This window comes from Oncorhynchus kisutch, linkage group LG19, assembly GCF_002021735.2.
Source record: "Oncorhynchus kisutch isolate 150728-3 linkage group LG19, Okis_V2, whole genome shotgun sequence".
NCBI classification, from domain to species: domain Eukaryota; kingdom Metazoa; phylum Chordata; class Actinopteri; order Salmoniformes; family Salmonidae; genus Oncorhynchus; species Oncorhynchus kisutch.
The window spans coordinates 20,030,356-20,040,946 of NC_034192.2; the positions used below are offsets into that span (position 1 = coordinate 20,030,356).

The following is a 10,591-nucleotide window of genomic DNA, read 5'->3' on the forward strand; positions in this document are numbered from 1 at the left end:
CTGGCTTAAGCAGGGGGACCTTGCGTGCGCTGCAGGATTTTAATTCATGACGGCATAGTGTGTTACTAATGGTTTTCTTTGAGACTGTGGTCCCAGCTCTCTTCAGGTCATTGACCAGGTCCTGCCGTGTAGTTCTGGGCTGATCCCTCACCTTCCTCATGATCATTGATGCCCCACAAGGTGAGATCTTGCATGGAGCCCCAGACCGAGGGTGATTGACTGTCATCTTGAACTTCTTCCATTTTCTAATAATTGCGCCAACAGTTGTTGCCTTCTCACCAAGCTGCTTGCCTATTGTCCTGTAGCCCATCCCAGCCTTGTGCAGGTCTACAATTTTATCCCTGATGTCCTTACGCAGTTCTCTGGTCTTGGCCATTGTGGAGAGGTTGGAGTTTGTTTGATTGAGTGTGTGGACAGGTGTCTTTTATACAGGTAACGAGTTCAAACAGGTGTAGTTAATACAGGTAATGAGTGGAGAACAGGAGGGCTTCTTAAAGAAAGACTTACAGGTCTGTGAGAGCCGGAATTCTTACTGGTTGGTAGGTGATCAAATACTTATGTCATGCAATAAAATGCAAATGAATTACTTAAAAATCATACAATGTGATTTTCTGGATTTTTGTTTTAGATTCCGTCTCTCACAGTTGAAGTGTACCTATGAAATAAAAGTACAGACCTCTACATGCTTTGTAAGTAGGAAAACCTGCTAAATCAGCAGTGTTGCAAATACTTGTTCTCCCCACTGTAGTATGCTACTTGGCTGCTACGTTGTGTTTGACGGTTATCAAAACGTCACGACAGGGTAAGCCTACACAAAACACAGCCCTTACTTTAAGTGTTTCTAAAATACCCTACGGGAAAAATTAATGGTGGAAAAAAGATTGGAACGATATTCTTGTTTGGCCGTTAGGTTTTATGGGTATTATAACTCATACTATGGCCTTTCATTTCAAGTTGTGGGCACAAAGACATATGAACACCAACGGGGAACAGACAGACAAACAAATGCCAAAGAGGAATATGCTGCTGAAATTAACCAAAATGAAGTAAATTCAAAGACGGATCACTTTAATTTACACCATACACTTTTACAACATTCATTTCATTGTAATAATGTTGAAGTACTCTAACTAACAATGCACTGTTCCTCAATAAAAATTAAAGAAGATTTTAAACGGTTGGCCCACCTCTGGTCACTAAAGGTCCCATGAGGGATACAGTGTATCAAACGGTATTCCTATCATGTAGTAATGTGTATACAATTTCATGTAAAGGTTATGAATAATGTACACTGCTCAAAAAAATAAAGGGAACACTTAAACAACACAATGTAACTCCAAGTCAATCAGAATTCTGTGAAATCAAACTGTCCACTTAGGAAGCAACACTGATTGACAATAAATTTCACATGCTGTTGTGCAAATGGAATAGACAACAGGTGGAAATTTTAGGCAATTAGCAAGACACCCCCAATAAAGGAGTGGTTCTGCAGGTGGTGACCACAGACAGCTTCTCAGTTCATATGCTTCCTGGCTGATGTTTTGGTCACTTTTGAATGCTGGCGGTGCTTTCACTCTAGTGGTAGCATGAGACGGAGTCTACAACCCACACAAGTGGCTCAGGTAGTGCAGCTCATCCAGGATGACACATCAATGCGAGCTGTGGCAAGAAGGTTTGCTGTGTCTGTCAGCGTAGTGTCCAGAGCATGGAGGCGCTACCAGGAGACAGGCCAGTACATCAGGAGATGTGGAGGAGGCCGTAGGAGGGCAACCACCCAGCAGCAGAACCACTACCTCTGCCTTTGTGCAAGGAGGAGCAGGAGGAGCACTGCCAGTGCCCTGCAAAATGACCTCCAGCAGGCCACAAATGTGCATGTGTCTGCTCAAACGGTCAGAAACAGACTCCATGAGGGTGGTATGAGGGCCCGACGTCCACAGCTGGGTGTTGGGCTGTAAGCACAACACCATGCAGGATGTTTGGCATTTGCCAGAGAACACCAAGATTGGCAGATGAAAACAGGTTCACACTGAGCACATGTGACAGACGTGACAGAGTCTGGAGACGCCGTGGAGAACGTTCTGCTGCCTGCAACATCCTCCAGCATGACCGGTTTGGTGGTGGGTCAGTCATGGTGTGAGGTGGCATTTCTTTGGGGGGCCGCACAGCCCTCCATGTGCTCGCCAGAGGTAGCCTGACTGCCATTAGGTACCGAGATGAGATCCTCAAACCCCTTGTGAGACCATATGCTGGTGCGGTTGGCCCTGGGTTCCTCCTAATGCAAGACAATGCTAGACCTCATGTGGCTGGAGTGTGTCAGCAGTTCCTGCAAGAGGAAGGCATTGATGCTATGGACTGGCCCGCCCGTTCTCCAGATCTGAATCCAATTGAACACATCTGGGACATCATGTCTCGCTCCATCCACCAACGCCACGTTGCACCACAGACTGTCCAGGAGTTGGCTCCTCATCATCAGGGGCATGCCCAGGCGTTGTAGGGAGGTCATACAGGCACGTGGAGGCCACACACACTACTGAGCCTCATTTTGACTTGTTTTAAGGACATTACATCAACGTTGGATCGGCCTGTAGTGTGGTTTTCCACTTTAATTTTGAGAGTGACTCCAAATCCAGACCTCCATGGGTTGATAAATTTGATTTCCATTGATAATTTTTGTGTGATTTTGTTGTCAGCACATTCAACTATGTAAAGAAAAAAGTATTTATTAAGAATATTTAATTCATTCAGATCTAGGATGTGTTATTTTAGTGTTCCCTTAATTTTTTTGAGCAGTGCATATATATAAATTAAAGGTACTCTGCATTCTGCTTCCTCCTATAGGAAAACCACGCTACTGTAGATATAATGTAATTTGACGTCATTGTATCTGTGGCCAATAACCTGGAGCCTACTTGGATGGGTACTTAGATTTTACGGTGTTGTCGTGTCCCTATGAGACAGAACACTGAGCCAATCACGGTGCAACTGGAGAACATTCCCCAATCACGGCGCAACTGGAGAACTTTACCAACCCCTTCGCTCCGCATTTTCCGCTGGCTGCCCCACCACCACAAAAAGCACTAAACTAGGCTGAACACCTGCATTTTGGAGCTGCCTTACTCAAGAAAGCAAAAAAGAGACCAAGTTTGTATATGTGGCTATATTAAGTCAATTATTTTATTCACATTTTTTTAAAAGCGGATATGTGACAGGTATTGATGTCAGAATAACATGCAAAACATGTTGGGCCTCCCTCAAAACAGGTGGAGCTCCGCCCCACCTGCCTTGATTGACAGGTCACAGCTGGATGTGACCAGGTACCAGGATGTCCGGTCTGTCCCGATCGTCCTCTCATTTTCACTGGAGGATGACTCCTTGTCCTCATCTGAACTGAGGTGTTGAATAAAAGGGACCCTCAGTCAGAAACTTTACAGGTCAGAAGCGACACTCTCGGTCAGATGCGTTATTCTTAGTATAGAGCTCTTTATAAACCGGGTAGTTTGCATACTGGATGCTGATTGGCTAAAAACAGCATTTAGCCGTGTGAATGTGAGACTGTATACGGTCACCATGATATCATTGCGCCTTTTCACCTCGATAAAATGGCTACAGCAATAATAGTTCCACATGACGATGTAGAAAATAAACGTTAAAATGAATTTGAGAAACCGAAACGAATTGTGAAACAAACAAAAGTGGGCACTTACCCGCTTCACTGACTGGTTCGCCGAACAAGGGATACATTGTGAGTTTGTGAATACAACCAAAATGGAGCTGAAAGTCATTTTACGGGACTTTTATGGTTAAATGAGAAACATGAATTGCGAAAAAAATGGGATTAGCAGCTAAATTGCCGCTGGATTTGAACCGACATATCAATGACCCCCTCTCAGTCTGGCATGGAATATACAGGACACCGAAATCACAACGCGCAACAATGTGTCGTCTCTCAGCGTAATTAAAAAGTTGAGGAAGAGGGGTGCGACAAAGCAGTGAATGGATACGTATGATATGTAACTGTTAGTTAGCTAGTTACATCATTCTAAATTTACCCTGACAATATAACCGGTCGTTGTGTAGTCCTAACTATTAGCTAACGTTGTTTCCCCCTGTGTTTCAATGTACACATGTCAAGAGCCGATAGGAGTGAACACCCTCGTAACAATGCTGCCAAAACCATGAAAAATAGCTGGTTCGTCATAGATGTACACAAACTACTACCTCGTCATCCATTTATAAGTAGCGTGGAGCCAACAAACACGGATTTTTTTTTTCATTTGTGCACAATAAATGACAACATTCAGATCAATGTTAATAAATAATTGTCATGTGTTAGTCATTCTATAAAGGGGCGCTAATGCTCGGTTTTTGCATTATTTTAATGTAAACTTGCCATCTTGCCTGTGGTTATGTTGCATAGCAACCAGTTTAGCGTTGATACTTTCGTCCGGACTACTTTTTCTGGCAGTATGTATTTATTGTGAATGTATTTATTAAAGCAACATTTTCAATATAGATATGTAGTTTCTTGCATTACTGTGTTGGCAACCGGTTTGTAAAAGCAATAAGGCACTTTGGGGGTTAGTGGTATATGGCCTATGTACCACGGCTAAGGGCTGTATGCAGGCACTCCGCGTTGCGTCGTGTGGAACAACCCGTAGCCTTGGTATATATAACCCATATACCACACCCTCTTGGGCCTCATTGTTTAAATAGACGCTCAGCGCTATATCAAATCGCAAAGGGCCTACACTGGAGCCAGTTCCAAATTTTCAACCGTAAACAATTATAACATTTTGTTCATCGTTATAATTGGTCAGGGGAACATATCCATCGATCTAACTGTTGTATATAATGACCCTCGCTTGGTTAGCTGCCGAGACTCAATAGCGCCCACGTCATGTGCCAGTACCACACGGCAGGTCTGGCATTGTAAATGGCCATTGTTTTTGTTCCTGAAGGGAATAAGCTAGAAAATAGTTACCTAGCTACGTTACTTCAGCTGCATTGCATTGCAAATGTCGGCGGGAAGCGGTGAAAAATACAAACTTTGGACAACTATATGATTATCCAGAATTTATTAGAACACACAATGTTACATTCACTCCAGAGGAGTATCAAATGTAATAACATGTATATAAGGAAACTATGTCAATATGGGACGGAGGCAAGTGTAAGTGATTACAACGTTATAACGAATCAGGCAAAACATGACAGGAATATGTTAGTTAATGTGGAGACAAACGATTACGCATATTTTGTTGTCATAAAGTTAATTTAGGAAAATCGAGATTTAGCAAGCTAGCTGACTAGATAGCCAGCTAGCTTAATGGGTGTTGTGACATGAGTATGAAATTGTAATTCTGGTTGTTTAATGTTTTAGGGACTCCTGAAACAACCAGCAACCCAAGCTGTTGTGAAATAGTGGATGTGAAGAATCTAGCTAGCTAAAGCATTTACTGCAAATGTAAGGTACAATTTTGTGATCTTGCTTTGCTGATATTTGCCATGCAATGCAGATAGATGAAGTAACGTAGCTAGCTACTGTAACTATTTTCTTGCTTATTGTGCAGTGGAGGATACAAATGCCTGTATGCCTATGGGTGTGGTGTGTAGCTAATGTTAGCTATGTAGCCGATCTGTGTATGGACCGTAAAACTTTTGGCATCAGAACCTAGTTATGAACCTCAGCTATCATAGCCAGTTGTATCGACTTCAAACCTGTCTGAATGGCATTAATGAAGCCTATGGATTGAGTAGAATATAATATAACTTTGTGCCAAGGATGCAACTCGTATATACATGTAGTTATTACCAAGCATCCCCACATTGTAGCCTGTACATTTTATACATTCACTGATCATGTACTCTACTTTGGTAAATAAAGGTGCACTTCAGGTGTGAATGAGATTATTTTTCAGTCATATCCAATACCAGGAGTATCAAATTCCAGTCTTTGATTGATGCTGTATCTGCATTTATGTATTACAATTAAACACTTCAACAGTGTTTACCAATCTTGGTCCTGGGACGTCAATTGTTACACATTGTAACTGCAATAGAGACAAGAAATATGATTTAACTAGTTAAAGGCTGATTTGTAATTCATATATACAGAAATGTAACTTAAAAAACAGTACACTACACTTCCTATGCGTCATGTAAATAATCTAAAACCGGTTCATCTCAATATCTAATTTCCTTCATCTGCATTGATCTGTGTGACGTACCCGTTTCTGTGTTGAGGTTTTGTTTGTATGTGTGTGTTTCAGGATGGCTTCCTGAAATTCCCCCAAGCAGCTGATTGGTCAGCCCCATTGATGATTGGAGCTGACCCCGCCCTCTTGTCAGAAACAGCTGTCTTCAATTACCGACTCCTTCTGAAGCTATATAAGCCAGTGTTCTGTTGCTCAAAAGAGCGATGATTAGTGTGTTCTGTGTTGATTGTTGTTATTAAGAGAGCTGAGGGTGATAGCCTGTGTTGGTTGTTTCTTAGAAAGAGCTTATTGTTATGTCTTGTGTTGGTTGTTGCTCAAATAGTTTGTGTATAGTATTTTGTAGCTGGTTCTGCAAAGGTATGTGTATGCCAAAAGGACTGTTATGATTAGTAATTATTCTGCTTTTGTTCCTAGGGGGTGAATGCACCTAGGGAGTGCTTAGGCTAGAGGCCTGCGGGCATACATAACCTGTAGTATTCACTCTCTATGCACACTAGGTAAGGCCTGGGCGGACCACCCCCTGTATTTTGGTTAGTGCACCAGGTGGTGCTGAGTTCAGTAAGTCGTGGGTAGGCAGGTAAGGTAGGAGCGTGGGCTTTGACATTTAGTTTCTTTGCTTTGGTTCCGTCCAGCCCCTTTTCCTCAAATTTACCGTGTGAAGGAATCAATAAATTCCCTGTAAGCGGTACATTCTCTGCCTTTGTCATCCTTACTCGCACCTACAGTCCTATACCTCTTCCACACCATGGGGAGTTGAGTTGTAGCAGGGTGTTGCGTTCCCTCTTCCTAGAGGCATATGTAACATAATGGGGGCTCATCCGGGATAATTCCTTTAAACCCACCGGACCCTGCTGCGCTGAGCTCTCTGTGGTTAGTGATTGTGGTGGGATGGTAGGTTGTGAGTTTGGATGACTTGTATAGTTTGTGTGTTCAGTAGACTGCAGTGTACAAAATGGCTGCCTCGGCCATCTCCAAATTTATTGAAGCGCCATCTGTTGATCGTTTGGTGGGGTTGCGGAAAGTAGACCTTGTCGCTATAGCTGACCATTATGGACTCTTCGTCCCTGCGAAAGCCCTAAAGGCTGAGCTTTTGGTGCTAGTCAGGGAGGGTTTAGTGAGTTAATGAATTCTCCCATTGAAAGATGAGTGAGGCTTCAGGAGAGGAGACTGATAGACCTTCCGATGCCAAGTCGGAGGACAGGGCGGAGGAAGGAGTTGCTCGTACCCCCTTTACATTGCCCCGATTTGACCCTTTATCTTCTGCTTCGGGTCGTTCAGACAGGACCGTTAGGCTGAAGGTGAGGCTGGCCCCTTTAGAAATGGAGCAAAAAGATAGACGGATGCAGTTTGATCTAGAAATGAGGAAAATGGAAATCGACAAGGAGGTTAGGATCTGACAACTGGAGCTAGATGCTGGCTCCAGTGCGACTCCACAACCTGCTCATCAAGCCCACCTCGATGTGAGTAAAAATATAGCTTTAGTCCATCCATTCCGGGAGTTGATTCGTATTTCTCTGCGTTTGAGTGCGCTGCACTGCCACTGCGCTGCATTGGCCAATCGAGGTTTGGCCGCTCCTGTTGTGATGTAAATTGTCTGGGAAAGTCCAGGAGGTAGTAGCTGCTCTCTCCCTGGAAGACAATTTACACTACGATACAGTTAAAACTACTGTGTTTTGGGCTTCTGAGTTGGTGCCTGAAGCTTATAGGCAGTGCTTCAGGAACCACAAATAAAAACCTCACTGTATGTTTGTTGAGTTTGCAAGGGACAAAGAGTCTCTGTTTAATTGCTGGTGTTCAGCCAGCAAAGCTAACACCTCTGCTGATTTTCGGGAGTTGATGCTGTTCACCGACAACCTAGAGGATTTAGGGAGAAGGGGAGAGAGAGGGATGTGAAGGAGACTGTTCTTGAGAAATAAAGGTAGTTAAAGAGAAAGTGTTCAACAGGAATGTGAGTATTTTTTTGCGGAAAACATGCACAGACACACGAGGACAAACAATATAGCGTAGTTGTAGAAATAATGAAGTGTCTTACTATTCTCCATAGTTGACCCTCTTGCATATTCTTTGAAGGTGGAAGGAGCCACAGTTATACACCTGAACCTGCACAACACAATCCATCAATCAGATTGATACATGAGTGTGTGGGTTATAGGGTGTCTAATTGTTCTACATTTATTCAATATGGGTGAATCTTAACAGCCTGTTTTGTTTTTGGACAGACATCACATCCTTACCTAAACAGCACCCTCACCTGAGAAGTAGAAATTAAAGGGAGAGAAACTGGGAATTGAGTAACTGCAGTTGACATAGCTAAGTAAATGGAAGAGTCAAATCAAATGTTAGTCACATGAGCAAAATACAACAGGTATTACCTTCCAGTGAAATGCTTACTTACACGCCCTTAACCTTTAAGGTAAAGTAAAAAGTAAGTTAAATAGCAGCAGTAAAATAACACTAGCGAGGCTATATACAGGGGGTACCGGTACACTGTCAATGTGCGGGAGAACCCGGTTAGTTGAGGTAATATGTACATGTAGGTAGGTAGAGTTAAAGTGACTATGCATAGATAATAAACAGAGTAGCAGCAGCGTAAAAGTGGGGTCTGGATAGCCCTTTGATTAGCTGTCTTATGGCTTGGTGTAGAAGCTGTTAAGAAGCCTTTTGGACCTAGACTTGGCACTCCAGTACCTGCTACCGCTCCAGTGCGGTAGCAAAGAGAACAGTCCATGACTAGGGTGGCTTTGACAATTTTTAGGGCCTTCCTCTGGTATAGAGGTCCTTGGATAGCATAGTGTTGCCAGGGAACAGCACCCTCTTCAAAGAAGTAGGAGGTGAAGATCGCATGGATTGCCTCTCTTGCTGCATTGTTGGACCCCATCCTTGAAACATCCTGCAGAGCTGCAGACTTCTCCTCTGGCACACTGCAGGAAGCTGCAGAGCCCCTCCTGGTCCTCGTGTCCATCATGAAGTTATGCAGGACACAGGTAGCCTTCACATGCCTGAATTCAGTCAGTCCCAGATGTCCCTGGTCATCCAGAAACACATTCTTATTTACAATGACGGCCTACACTGGCCAATTGTGCACCGCCCTATGGGACTCCCAGTCATGGCCGGTTGTGATAGAGCCTGGATTCGAGCCAGGGTGTCTGTAGTGACGCCTCTACCACAGATGCAGTGCCTTAGACTGCTGCCTCACTTGGGAGCCTCATCAATGCAGATGGAGTTAAATATTGAGATGAACCGGTTTTAGAGTATTTACATGATGCATAGGAAGTGTAGTGTACTGTTTTAAAATTATATTTCTGTATATATGAATTACAAATCAGCCTTTAACTAGTTCAATCCTGTTTCTAGTCTATTGCATAGTTACAATGTGTAACCATTGATGTCCCAGGGCCAGGATTGGTAAACACCGTTTAAGTGTATAATTGTAATACATACACGCAGCAGCATCATTTCAAAGAATGGTGTTTGATATTCCTGATTAGAGGTCGACCGATTAATCGGAATGGCCGATTTCAAGTTTTCATAACAATCGGAAATCGTATATATATATATTTTTTTACACCTTTATTTTATCTTTATTTCACTAGGCAAGTCAGTTAAGAACACATTCTTATTTTCAATGACTGCCTAAGAACGGAGGGTTAACTGCCCATGCAGAGCAAGGGGAATAACCACTCCAAGTCTCAGAGCGAGTGACGTTTGAAACGCTATTAGCGGCAGGTGAGTTGTTACACACTCCTTAAGAACACATTCTTATTTTCAATGATGGCCTTGGAACGGTGGGTTAGCTGCCTCGTTCAGGGGCAGGACGACAGATTTTCACCTTGTCAGCTCGGGGGATCCAATCTTGCAACCTTACAGTTAACTAGTCCAACGCAATAACGACCTGCCTCTTGTTGCACTGCACTCCACAAGGAGACTGACTGCCTGTTACGCGAGTGCAGTAAGCCAAGGTAAGTTGCTAGCTAGCATTAAACTTGTCTTATAAAAACAATCAATCAATCATAATCACGAGTTAACTTCACATGGTTGATATTACTAGATATTATCTAGCGTGTCGTACATTGCATATAATCTGACTGAGCATACAAGTATCTAAGTATCTGACTGAGTGGTGGTAGGCAGAAGCAGGCGCATAAACATTCATTCAAACAGCACTTTAGTGCGTTTTGCCAGCAGCTCTTTGTTGTGCGTCAAGCATTGCGCTGTTTATGACTTCAAGCCTATCAACTCCCGAGATGAGGCTGGTGTAACCGGAGTTAAATGGCTAGCTAGTTAGCGCGTGCTAATAGCGTTTCAAACGTCACTCGCTCTGAGCCTTGCAGTGGTTGTTCCCCTTGCTCTGCATGGGTAAAGCTGCTTCGATGGTG

The 10,591-nt window shown here is 43.3% G+C and overlaps 1 long non-coding RNA gene across 3 annotated transcripts; it reads right to left on the reverse strand.

The window, feature by feature from the left end:
- Nucleotides 1–2,845: 2,845 nt before the first annotated feature.
- Nucleotides 2,846–8,811, reverse strand: LOC116355069 (uncharacterized). Of its 3 annotated transcripts, none has more exons than XR_004204287.1 (4): nt 8,248–8,811; nt 7,956–8,069; nt 3,705–7,844; nt 2,846–3,387 (listed from the first exon to the last, which is right to left on the reverse strand). It is a non-coding gene; the product is annotated as an uncharacterized LOC116355069 (long non-coding RNA). The 3 variants fall into 3 exon arrangements; XR_004204286.1 differs by having other exon boundaries at nt 3,705–7,567; nt 7,670–8,069; XR_004204285.1 differs by having other exon boundaries at nt 2,847–3,387; nt 3,705–8,069.
- Nucleotides 8,812–10,591: the final 1,780 nt, after the last annotated feature.